Source organism: Hoplias malabaricus, chromosome 2 (genome assembly GCF_029633855.1).
Source record: "Hoplias malabaricus isolate fHopMal1 chromosome 2, fHopMal1.hap1, whole genome shotgun sequence".
Classification (NCBI taxonomy): Eukaryota; Metazoa; Chordata; class Actinopteri; order Characiformes; family Erythrinidae; genus Hoplias; species Hoplias malabaricus.
Genome location: NC_089801.1, coordinates 54,514,287 through 54,527,336, shown reverse-complemented (window position 1 = coordinate 54,527,336; position 13,050 = coordinate 54,514,287).

The window sequence follows — 13,050 nt, the reverse complement described above, 5'->3', positions numbered from 1 at the left end:
CAATGGGCCCAGACATACATGAAGACTAACTTCCAAACCGTCTTGTCTTGATGAGTGCTGTGTAACCCTGGATGGTCCAGATGGATGGAGCAGTGGATGGCCACCATGTCCCAACAAAGCTGCGACGTCATCCAAGAGGTGGTGGAGTAATATTTTGGGCCAGAATCATGGGGAGAAAGCTGTTAAGCCCCTTTAGGGTCCCTGAAAATGTATATGTATAATACTGCAAGTATAAATACTAAGTATGTAGAGTTTCTGACTGACCACTTTGTTCCATCTCATGCTGCAATGAATACCTCAGACTGCTATGATCATAAAAGGAGAAACTCATGGTGTGGCTATAAAATATTTTGAAACTCTGTTGTGCATAATAATTTGGAACAATTCATTTTGAGTTTTTTTTTTTAAACAATACTGTTATTACTGGAAGGTTTGCTTAATAAAATTAAATTTATTAATTGTTGATGGCTTACGAAAATCACACTGACACTGATTTAAAAAACAGTGTAAAACATGAAAATATTCATCTGCTTCAACACAAAGACGTTTTAAAGCCACTACAATAAGGCACAGGTGAGTTAAAGTAAGGCAAAGACAGGTTAGATCTCAGAGCCTTAAATAGGGATGGGTTAAAGTACTGATGTTTTGGCACCACCTGCTGGTCAGATCAAGTCTTATTTAAAGACACCTGTATCCCAATTTTACAATATTTATGAGTCATTTAAGATGATGATTAAGATGATATCATGTTATTCAGTTATGCAGGGGCCAGTACCTGACCAGGAGCACACCAGGACAGGTATGATTTGAGTAGTGGATCATTCTCAGGATCGCAGTGACACTGTTGGTGTGTGTTAGTACTGTGCTGGCAGGAGTGGATCAGGCACATCAGTGCTGCTGGAGTTCTTAATCACTGTCCACTCACGGTCAACTCTGTTAGCCACACCTGCCTCATTGGTCCACCTTGTAGATGTAAGGTCATGTACAGTAGCTCATCTGTTGCTGCACAGTCAATGGACACAGGACACTGTTTGCTGGATATTTTTGGTTGGTGGACTATTTGCTCCAACTGACACTGAGGGCTTTATAACCTCCAATAGCACTGCTGTGTCTGATCCACTCGCAACAATACAAGCACAACACACACTAACACACCATTATGTCAGTGTCACTGCAGCACTGAGAATGATCCACTGCCCAATTCATACCTGCTCTGTGGCGGTTGTGAGGAGGTCCTGAACAGGGTGAATGGGGGCTGAAGAATGCAGAGCAACAGACACTATAGTGTAGATGGAAGACTTTATGTAACATCTACTCACAGGTGAAGAAAAATGACGACATTTTATTCTATCATTTGGAAGCATTTCTATTGGCTAATCTTTCATGAAAAATTGTTGAGCACAGTTTTCAGGTGACGTATTGAAATTTACCTGATATGAAACTCCATTTGCTTATCAGTAACAGCATTTATAGTCATTCAAGACCAAATGTCTATCACTTTGAATGGGAAGTCACAAACAAACATGAAATTGAAAGCAAAAATAATGCTTCCGTTTTTGTTTAAAATCTATAATGCAATCTGATAATCCACGTGTCTGTGTGGGTTTCCTCTGGGTGCCCCAGTTTCATCCCATGCTCCAAAAACACACGTTGGTAGGTGGACTGGTGACTCAAAAGTGTCTGTAGGTGTGAGTGAATGTGTAAGTGTGTGTGTGTTGCCCTGTGAAGGAATGACACCCCCTCCCGCCTTGCGCCCAATGATTCCAGGTAGGCAGATAATGAACGAATGAATGAATAACTGTGTACAGAATTAGTCTCAAACTACGCACAAAAATGTTTGTTGGTTCAATTTCTGTTCTAGATATTATGCATTTATATATGTCCATAAATATATGATTTTTTCACAGCCTGTTTTCCACTATCCCATGTCTTATACAATACTCTGAAAAGCTTTGTAATCAATAGCAATTATTTAAAGATATATAAACACACAGTTTCTCACAGTTATTTTTATCCAGAGGTCTGTCTAATACCATTATGTTATCTGCTTATCTGGCTGCATTAGATTGGATTGACATAGTTCCTATCAAAATAATCTCATTGCAGCTTTGTAACTCTCTTGAAAGCCATCAGATTAATTATTCATAAAACTGATTAATAAAGTAAAATTAAATTATTAAATGGGCAGAAATATCTCAAGAATTAGAGCATAAAAATTCTCCAATAAATTTGGGCACTTTGCAAAATAATGTGTAAATCATTTAAAATAGTAGAAAAATAGTACACAGACAATATTTAAAAAGCTGAAACTGAGAAAGGTTATAGATCTTTGAAACATTATGTGGCCTTATTTAATTTGATGCCAGCAACATGTTATAAAAATTGGGTCAGGGGCGGGTTTACCACTGTTGAGTTTACCTCTTATTTTAACAACACTCTGTAAGGGTTTGGGAACTGAGGAGACCAGTTACTGTAGTTTTATAAGTAACAAGTTGTTTCACAATGCACCTATTGTTTTCAGTGTGTGACAGGTCTGGACTAGTTTAGCTCCTCTCTTTTACTTAGGAGCCATGCAATTGTAATTGATGGAGAAAGTCAATTGGCTTTGTTTTACTGAAATAAACCTTCATGCCCCCTGAGGACATGAACACCACAGCCATCTAATATTGGTTTTGGGCCTTATTCGTTTGCATGCAGTAGTATCTCCAAATTCTGTGAATCTTTTAATAATAATATGTACTGTAGAAGAAGTGATTCGCTGGTTCTTTGCTATTTTATATTGAGAAATATTATTCTTCAATTGTTGCACTATATGCCCATGCAGTTTTTCACAGAATGGTTAAAGTGGCATATATTTTTCCACAAAAGCCAATAAACATTCACATTTTTAACATCTGAAATTGTAAAATTGAAGTACAGTACAGCAAACTCACATTTTACTGCTGTGTGCTAAAATCATTTCTATTCTTTAACCGAACTGGTGGTTGTGGGTTCAAGTCCCACTCTGTGTGACTGCCTGTGAGGAGTTTGGTGTGTTCTCCCTGTGTCCGCGTGGGTTTCCTCTGGGTGCTTTGGTTTCTTCCCACAGTCCAAAACACACGTTGGTAGGTGAATTGGAGTGTTGCTGTGTGAAGGACTGGCGCCCCCTCCAGGATGTATTCCCACCTTGCACCCAATAATTCCAGGTAAGCTCTGGACCCACCGTGACCCTGAACTGGATAACATTTACATTTTACATTTATGCATTTGGCAGACGCTTTTATCCAAAGCGACTTACAAAAGAGGATCTAACATTCAAACTACAGAACAATTTATACAAAATACCTTACATTGAGTGCAATATGCCAGGAAGTAATAAGTGCATTAAAGAAAGACTTTCAGTGCAAAAGATACTCTCGGAAGAGTTGGATTTTCAAGGATTTCTTGAATACGGAGAGGCTTTCTGTTGCTCTGATAGTGCTTGGAAGCTTGTTCCACCAGACATAGTACCAGAGATGAGAATAGCCTCGACTGACCTGTACGGGGGGTTGGCGCTCCTTTGAGGAACGGAGAGGGCGGGCACAAACATATGGTTTTAAGAGTCTAAGCACTTACAGATAATGAATGAGCTACTTGCCCAGCTCATTTTTTCCATAAGCAGTGTCACATAATGGCCTTCATTCATCAAAGTTGAGTAGGTCAAAGCTGATTGTACAATAAACTATATAAAATGCCCACTGTTTTGTTAAACAGTTACATTTTTGGCATAACTGTGATTACACTCAGTATAAATTAGATCGGCGTGCATGTACACTTAAGTATCACAGTTTAACTAGGTGAAAAATGATAAAATATTCTAAAACATCAACATCACCTAACATGGCAATACAAATACAAACAACAAAAATAACAATAGAAATAAACTGTACACATGGAAATCCAGTTCTAATTGGGAGTAATTCTTTTTACACGTTTACCAACAATGCTTCCAATCCATGTTCTGTTTAAAGATACATTAGAGATGCTTTTATTGGGCCACCAAAACATTCATTCATTGTCTGTATCCAATTCAGGGTCATGGTGGGTCTGGAGCCTACTCGGAACGACTGGGCGCAAGGCATGACCACACCCTGGAGGGGGCGCCAGTCCTTCACAGATTTACACACACTCATACCTATGGACACTTTTGAGTCGCCAATCCACCTACCAATGTGTGTTTTTGGACCGTGGGAGGAAACCGGAGCACCCGGAGGAAACCGACGCGGACACAGGGAGAACACACCACACTCCTCACAGCAAACCAACAAACTCCTAGTCCCTGGAGCTGTGTGACTGCGACACTACCATCTGCGCTCCCATGCTGCACCCCATGACATGACATAACATGGCATAAACAAAGCTAGTACAGTAAAACATTATACACTGTAATAATATACTGTTTTAATATATTAAGCAAATGTTCTTATAATACCTTAACTCTTTTTCTTTCTTTCATTGTCTGTCACCAATTAGGAGGTTAATATTTTCAAGTTCAAGTTTATACTATGAAGTTTGATCAGCAGAGGGAGCAGTGTTCACACAGCTCAAACTCAAACTCGGCTTAATAGCACAGCTGTTTACTCACAACCCTCAGGATCTCATTATTACCCTGGCTCACTGCCAAAACAACTGTGATTTAAGGCAAGCTTCATGTAAATGATATGTAAATGAGGGACGGGCAGGCAGTGCTTGATTTCTAACTGAAGCTCATTCATCATTATTTAGGAGCTGGACTCTGTTGTTAAGGACACAAGAGAAGGACACAGAACAAACTGCTCTTTATCATCATGTAAAAAGAAGAGTAAGTTCAGTGGCAGGTTGCTGTCACAGCTGCTCTATGGACAGACTCAGGAGATCATTTCTTCCTAGAGCAATTAGGCTTTTCAACTCTTACCAGTGGGGCTGGAAGATGGAGGAGGAGTCTTATATGCAAATATTCAGTGGTTTATTTTGTGTTTGCACGTGGTCACTGTACTGCGCATCTTGTACATCTAGACACTTCCCTTCATATATGGAGCCTTTATTCAATAACAAATTCTTTATATGCATGTTCTCTTCTGATATTGCACCTCATTGCACATGTATTTTTGTACTGCCATTTTTGTGCATATTTCTATTATTTTATATATTTACCTACCAACCTACCTTGATTCATACTTAGGTCCGCTTTTAATCTCCCCAGACTTATTGAAGTCTACTTACAGAAGTATTGTTCATCAAAATTATATACTGCATGTAATGTTACTCCTTCACTGGGTGTCTGAACCATGAGTAGTTTACACATTTGAAGTCACTATCATCAGCTTTGTTGTATATTCTTTGTAATCCTTCATGTTAAAACATCACAGTGAACATTTCTTGGAAATAAACATTTGAAATGAACTTCCATTAGAAGAAAAGGCTGTTTTTCCTTTAGCCCTCAATTTTCCTTTCTTGAATATAACTTTATAAACACGTCATTTGTACATTCACGCAAAGCACAGCAACTTATTTAAAAGAAAGACTACATGCATATCGTAAACATAAAGAGTTTGACTTACAGTGGCCTACCTCATCTTTCTAAAAATCAGAACCACAGTGATGAGGAAACCCACTGGTGGGTTTGTCTGTTGTCTGGTAGCTTCTATTATCTGTCTTTCAAAATAAAAACCTGCTTTTACATTTGTGATATACAAACTAACAAAGTAGCCAAGAAAAAATAAACCTTAAACTTATAGTCAGAATACAATAGTTCATCCCTCTTTGCTACAGTAAGAGTTTAAGGACAGAAGGACAAAGTCTTGCATTATTTTTAATGTGGAAGAATCCAAACAAAGATAATACAGAGGTTATGGACATGAGTCAGAAAGGACACAATAAAACCCACAACAGATCGAGTGGGTTGGCTGGTTACCTTGAGAGTGGAAGGGGATACAGTATGAAAGCCATTTTATAGCTATGTATTTGTCATCCAGGTACCAGAGGGCTTCATGCACATGTAAATTTGAGCATCGTCTGCATAACAGTGAAACTGAAGACCTTCATTGGCTTAATTTCTATGCAATGGAAGGAAATTAAGGTGCTATTTTATCCAATCAAATGCTTCTTAAGTTGGAATATTATCTGGCTCTTAAAGTATGAAGGTGTTGTACACCACCACATCTTCCACATATGCAGCACAGTTGCGCATTGACAGGAGTACACAACACATCAGACTCTGAAAAGTCGCTGATGCATTAAGCATACCGAAAGCCAAACACATTGATTTCAGGAAAGTGTTTGGGGTCTCAAAAGCAGAAATATTGGATGCACAGTCTTGCCTGTATCCCTTCAGCAAACCTAGCTTTGTCACCATGTTAGAATTACCCATGCCATTACTATAATCATCGATTCTGGGATAAAAATCAGGGACGGTGATAGCATCAAATTTTCAGTAGCCAGTACAGAACCAGAAAGTTGTGTCTGGTTTTGAAACCATGTGGAAAAGATTACTTCACAGGCTGGACTAGGAAATGCCAACCTATAACGGACCAAGCAGTCAACCTCTGTCTGCATACAAACATATCTGTCAGGATTCACATGGGAAAACTCTTTTTAACGGGGTCATTGCAGAATATATCAGCTGCAGAATGCAGCTGATAAAGCAACTCTGCAGATGAGCAGAATCAAATACAAGGAATTATGCCATGAACAACATCAGACACTGTCTGCTTCAGACACCAGAGCAACCACAGCTTACTTGCAGTAGTAGAAATGGCTACTTAGGCATATTTGATTTGCGTGACTTATATAGGGCTCTAACTTTTTCACATGACATATACAGACAACCAGAACCAAGCACAGCCAAACTTTTATCACAGGGTTTAAATGCTATGCACTGCCTTCTTCTCCTCAATATGTGTCTTTAAGGGCATTAAGGACAGAGCAGAAGAAAGACCCAATAGAATTTGTAAAAAACCTTTCATGGAATCAACTCACATAATCAGTATTTTGCATTTTGTGGGACGTGGGTTATTCAAATGCCTGTCTTTTAACAGATTTACTACCATGCACTGTTTGCACAAATATTAGCCTAGCAGGGCTTTAACCAGTGGACTCCTGCAAAACCTCTCTGAGTGCATTACATCATCCCGTTCCCTATCAGATACAAGAAAAGGTCAGCAACTGAGCCTATAGTAATACTTTTAATACTTATGAAAACAGTTTAGCTGGAAATTTGTTGGCAACGTATGGAGACAGGCACATAAAGGTTCACAACTGCTACTAGTTATCAGACTTGGTTTTTGGGAAGAGGGCCAACACAATCCAACAAGAAATGTTCATAGGGTTCACTGTACTGGAAATCCATGTACTTGTGGAACAACTTGATTGGGTTTCCTAGCGATCTGTTAGGTATGGCATTGATTAAAATATTTCAGCACATCATCCTAAAGACCATGCCAAAAATTGTTGTGAAATGCACTTATACATCTTATTAATACTCAAATGCCCAGCCATGACATGATGACATACACAAGACCAGTACTGCTCTGGTTAGACAAATTGGAACACACTACTCTACTCAGTTGAAGTTGCAGATACTGTCCATTTTCTCAGTGATATATTATCATGCAGATAATAAGCAACAAGACCCATAAATGTGTGCCTAGTCTACCATAGCAGACCTACATTTAGCTAGAAATCCCAAATGAGATTGAACAATGAGAAAAAAATAAGATACATTTATTTTTTCTTGTCTACTTACCTATATTGGGAAAAATAATCCAATACTACAGATCTGTGACTTGCAATTAATCTCTCTGTATAATTAGTTGTTAATTTGAAGGTGAAATTTATGTCAGTTGATTTCAATCAAAGGAATGACAATCAGAAACCGTTGGTTTTCAACAAAAAGATATCTGTCAATCATCTTACCAACACATTTATTGAATTGTATAATGTAAGTGTTAGTATATGCTCAAGAAACTGATCATTCCATCTTTAATTTTAAGGCCTGTGCAAAAATCTGATGTTGTTTTAGGTTATATTTACCCAAACATACAGAAAAATTTCTCTCAGCTCAGTCTTTTGAGTTTTATGGTGTGTGACACAGTGGCTCTAAAGGTAATGTCTCTGCCACACAGCTGCAGGATCTGGAGATCCCTTTGTCTAACCTCAGTTTAAGTCTATGTGGTGGAATGCTAGTATGGGGTGTTCTACCTGTGTCTGCATTGGTTTCCTCCGAGTGCTCTGGTTTCTTCCACAGTTCAAAAACACATGCTGGTAGGTTGACTGGTGGTGTTAACTGTCCATGACTGGATGAGTGTCTATTACCTTGTGATGGACTTACACGCGTATTTGTTTCTGCACTCAACTCAATGTTATAATTCATTATTTATAAATGTATTACATGCACATTTCATAGTTCTACAATTACACTTCGTAGTCTATTTGTTAGCTTTACTTTGTCAATTGCCCTGCAATTAGACTGAACTTTGGAAATGGGTTTTATTTTGCACAGAATGGATGTACAAAATGTAACTTGTGTGGTATTTGGTACACATCATTATTATGAGATGGAGCTTTTTTTCTTTTAAGGTTTAGACATTTGAATGCACATTCAAAATGTACATGGTGTGGTTTGTGGTATTGTAAACAAAGAGCAACTTCGGGGACAATACACTCTGAACTACATTTAAGCACCTTGCAGAAGTCAGTTGCAAGCTCCAAAGTTTAGTCTTAGAAGTTGGTGTCATTTTAATAATTACTGTTTTTTTTGTTTGTTTGTTTTGCTACTGTTGAGACAGGCTGTACTGTATAAGCCCTTAAATAATGAATTTACATAGCAAATATGCAAACTTTAGTGTATAATATGTTAACATATACACACCAATTAGTTTCTCTGGCAACACTGGCAGGGACATGCTGTGCTGTAAATTCTCTACCATTGATGAAGACCTGTTTAACATTTTGAAGCCTGGTCACATTACACAAACAGACATGCATCTATTCAAGATGACAAATTAGGGTTATTTGTGCTGACAGGCCTTTAAAACACAACAATAATATAATAATATAAGCACATTCTGCTGGGTAATAGGGTGGCACGTTCGTGCAGCAGGTAGTGTCACAATCACACAGCTCCAAGGACCTGGAGGTTGTGAGTTCAAGTCCCACTCCAGGTGTCTGTGAGGAGTTTAGTGTGTTCTCCCTGTATCTGCGTGGGTTTCCTCTGGGTGCTCCGGTTTCCTCCCACAGTCCAAAAACACACGTTGGTAGGTGGATTGGTGACTCAAAAGTGTCCATAGGTGTGAGTGAATGTGTGTGTGTGTGTGTGTGTGTGTTGCCCTGTGAAGGACTGACGTCCCCTCCAGGATGTGATCCCACCTTGTGGGTAGGCTCCGGACCCACCTCAACCATGAACTGGATAAGCGGTTACAGACAGTGAATGAATGAATGTTGGGTAATATAAAATTAGGGTATCTGTGCTAATGATATATTGTATGCTACATGAGATTTGACAGATTGAGTCTTAATACAGTGAGTACGTGCAACATGGATCTAGTAGACATTCCCTGTTCAGGGCCTTTGTAATAAAGAGTTTAAAATAATATTTAAAAAATGCATGTGAATTCATAATATATGTGTGAAAAATATTCAAATGATTTGGTACATTATTATTTGATTAAACCCTTGTTCCAATTTCCAAAATTGTTCTGTTTATGGATAAAGTCCGGCCCTCCAGCAATAAGAGCCAATCAAATTGCTGTTTATAAACAGTAAAGTCAACTGCAACTACAAGTCATTAGGGACTATATAAATATGCATTTTTTCCCCCAAAATCATTGTTTTATTTGTTGAAAATGTAGAAAAATACATTTTATTTTGTGTATTTGTTAATTTATAATTATTTATAAATATTGTTGAAATATGTTGAAATTTAATGGAAAGTGTAATTTGATTTGACTTGTTGTTAACTATTTTAATGTATAGGATATGCCACGGATCGTAATAGTTATGATAAAGTTATACATTATGTTTCGGACCTTGGCTTTTCTCTATTTGGACCTTACTGGACCTTAATGTATTTCAATTAATTACCCCTGGTCTAGGCTATGTCTTTCCCCTAGTGAGAAATATGAATTCTCAGATTCTCTTCAGGTTAGAAGGGAGAATGTGAGAAAGACGAGCTGGATTAGAATCATATACCACATGGTGTGTCTGCTGATGGTTAACCAAGTTACCACAATATCCCCCGGTGATATTAAAAACTCATTTTTATATCCCTTGTTTCATTCATTCCATGCAAATCATACCCAGACATTAAATCCATACTAAAAGCACTAATACTTGGGCAAAATAATCACTCAAAAAGTGTAGCCAGATAAAATAATAATAATAATAATAATAATAATAATAATTGCTTGAGTTCAAGGGGCTTAAAATAATGGCTAGAAGAATTCACACATCCCTTTTTTTGCTTTTCTTTCTTTTTTTTAGATACTTTGAACTTATTTTCAAACTCATAATTTGTAATGAAAAATTTGATATTTAGAAGTTATTTCCAAGTAATAAATCAGTAAATAAAACAATTCCCATTATAATAAACTTAAGTAAGTATTAGGATACTGCAACCCTGAAATGGATTAAACAGAAAAGAAGAAGATGATGATGATGAAGTATTAGGATTTGAATTTTTGGCTGTTCCTATAAGCTGCATTTATTCCCAAGCATGATTTCATCCTGTTTAACATTTTCAAGCATTTTATAAGATTTTTACTCTGTCCTCACTTTTTTTGGAACTTGTCACAAGGATCAATTTCAGAATGAGTGTATGTTTAAACAAAAAAAATGGTCAATAAAGGTAACATGAAATATGCTTTCTACTGCTTTTTCTTAAATACAAGCCAAAGCAGATTTATAAATGATTGCTTTCGGTACTTATTTGCATTTTACTAGTTTGGATTTGGATTTATACATGTACAGTAAATTACACTTGTTTTTACCTAATGCTCATATTCCCACACACAAGGATGCTGATGATGCAATATTTGACATTTATCTCATAGTTATGTTACCAATCATAGGTGAGACTGTGCTAAAAATGTAGCTGCTGACAAAATGCTGGTAAAACAACCACCCACAATTCAGAAAAATTTTAGACTACTGTGTCAGCTTTTCGGACACTCATTAAATAAGTAAAAACAGAGTTTTTCTCAGTTATAATACCTTGAAATGGATTTTAAATATTACCTCAGGGATGAAGGCATCAGGCTGCCACAAGTGGAAAACATGACATAACATTAACTGATGTGTTCAAGCCTGTTAGATGAATGAAGAAATAAGCCTTGGGGGTTTGGTATAACAGTAACTTATAGAAGCCACTTATAGATGTCATTCTCACCATTGCTACAGTTGATTAATATCAACCTAAAACAAATGAGTAAATCTTAATTAAAATATTACAGTACAGCATAAAAATGTCATTCAATGATTTTTTTTTAAATCGAACCAAAATGTCCCACCCCCTACTTCCCTACTTTCACCCCACCAACCGGATTGCTTTATATATATATATATAGTACTGTGCAGTAATTTTTAGGCACCCTATTTTTTGAGTACAAATATAAAACAAAATAGCTATTTATTTTTGAATTCTGCATTATTGAGTTAGTACAAAAGCATTTTAGATTTACTTTACCAATAATATTAATAATAATGTTACAAAAAAAGCAGCGTATTAAAAAAAATATTATATATATATAAAAATAAACATAATAAGTTTTTGCATGAAAAAAGAAGTGTGACAATCCAACTTCTTAAAAGAACTGTGTCAGAGACACTCAGTAAAACTATCATCTTATTTCTTTATAAAACTGTATAAACTGCACCTAGGACTAATATTTTAGAAGAAAAAAAATAAAAAGGAAATAGCCGTCACATATAACACTGACTTTCTGTTGTTTATAAATGTATACTGAACATTGTTGTCTTTTTCTTTCAAGTAATAAAGAATCCATTCAATTATTTTTGAAGTCATCTTTACTTTCCAACATTTTTTGCATGTGCCTTAAACTTTTGCACAGTACAGTGTGTGTATATGTATTATCTCCCCATACACAAAATAAGACAGAATAAGACAATTACCTGTCTAATAGCAAAACAGCAACTTTGCTGCTTTTTCCAAGCATTTCTGCTTCCAGTCTTCAGCACCCCATGTGTTTCTGTTTGAAGCCTCTTCACATGTACAAATGAATAAACGTGCAGTGTGAGCAGGGTCATGTAGGTAGTTTAACAGGCAAGTAAGCCAACTAAGAAATTCATTTTGTCAGAGTGAAATGATTGGATGGGGTTTTTACTGTCCTGTGGCGTATATATAGATACATTTTCATTTATGTCATCAGAGCACCGGATTTACTGCAAAGGAGATAATATTTCAAGAAATACAGTCATATCAGAATATTATGACCACTACCTTGTTTCTACAGATTCCATGCACTGCAGTGACACTGACGTGGTGGTTGTGGTGTGTTGTGCTGGTAGTGGAAGACACAGCAGTGATTCTGCAGTTTTTAAACCCTTCAGTGTCACTGCTGGACTGAGAATAGTCCACCAACAACCAACGCAAACTGTGCAGCAACAGATGAGCTCCTGTCTCTGGTAATGTCTGTCAGAGCTTGAGAGAGCTTATATATGGGTACTTGTATTTAAGACAACTTAACACCTAATTCAACAAAGTCTTCTCCAACAATTATGAAATTGGCTATATCAGTAGATAACGCTGATAATAACTCACTTGACTCTTATGAACACACAAGCAGGAAAATGAGAGCATCCAGGGTTCATTTACAGGTCTCTGCTGAGTCCCTGTTAATTTCAATAGCCATTACAGAGCAATTGATCAATGCCTCCAAGCTGTGTTTGTAAAACCATTGGTAACCACTCTAAATAATTTACTGGACGTATCCCCTAAAGTTTTATTATGAGTAGTCAATATATGTTCTGTTTGCTGCACAATTTGATGCATCGTTGTAAGAAAACAAAAGGCTACCCAAACTCCACTGAAATAATACA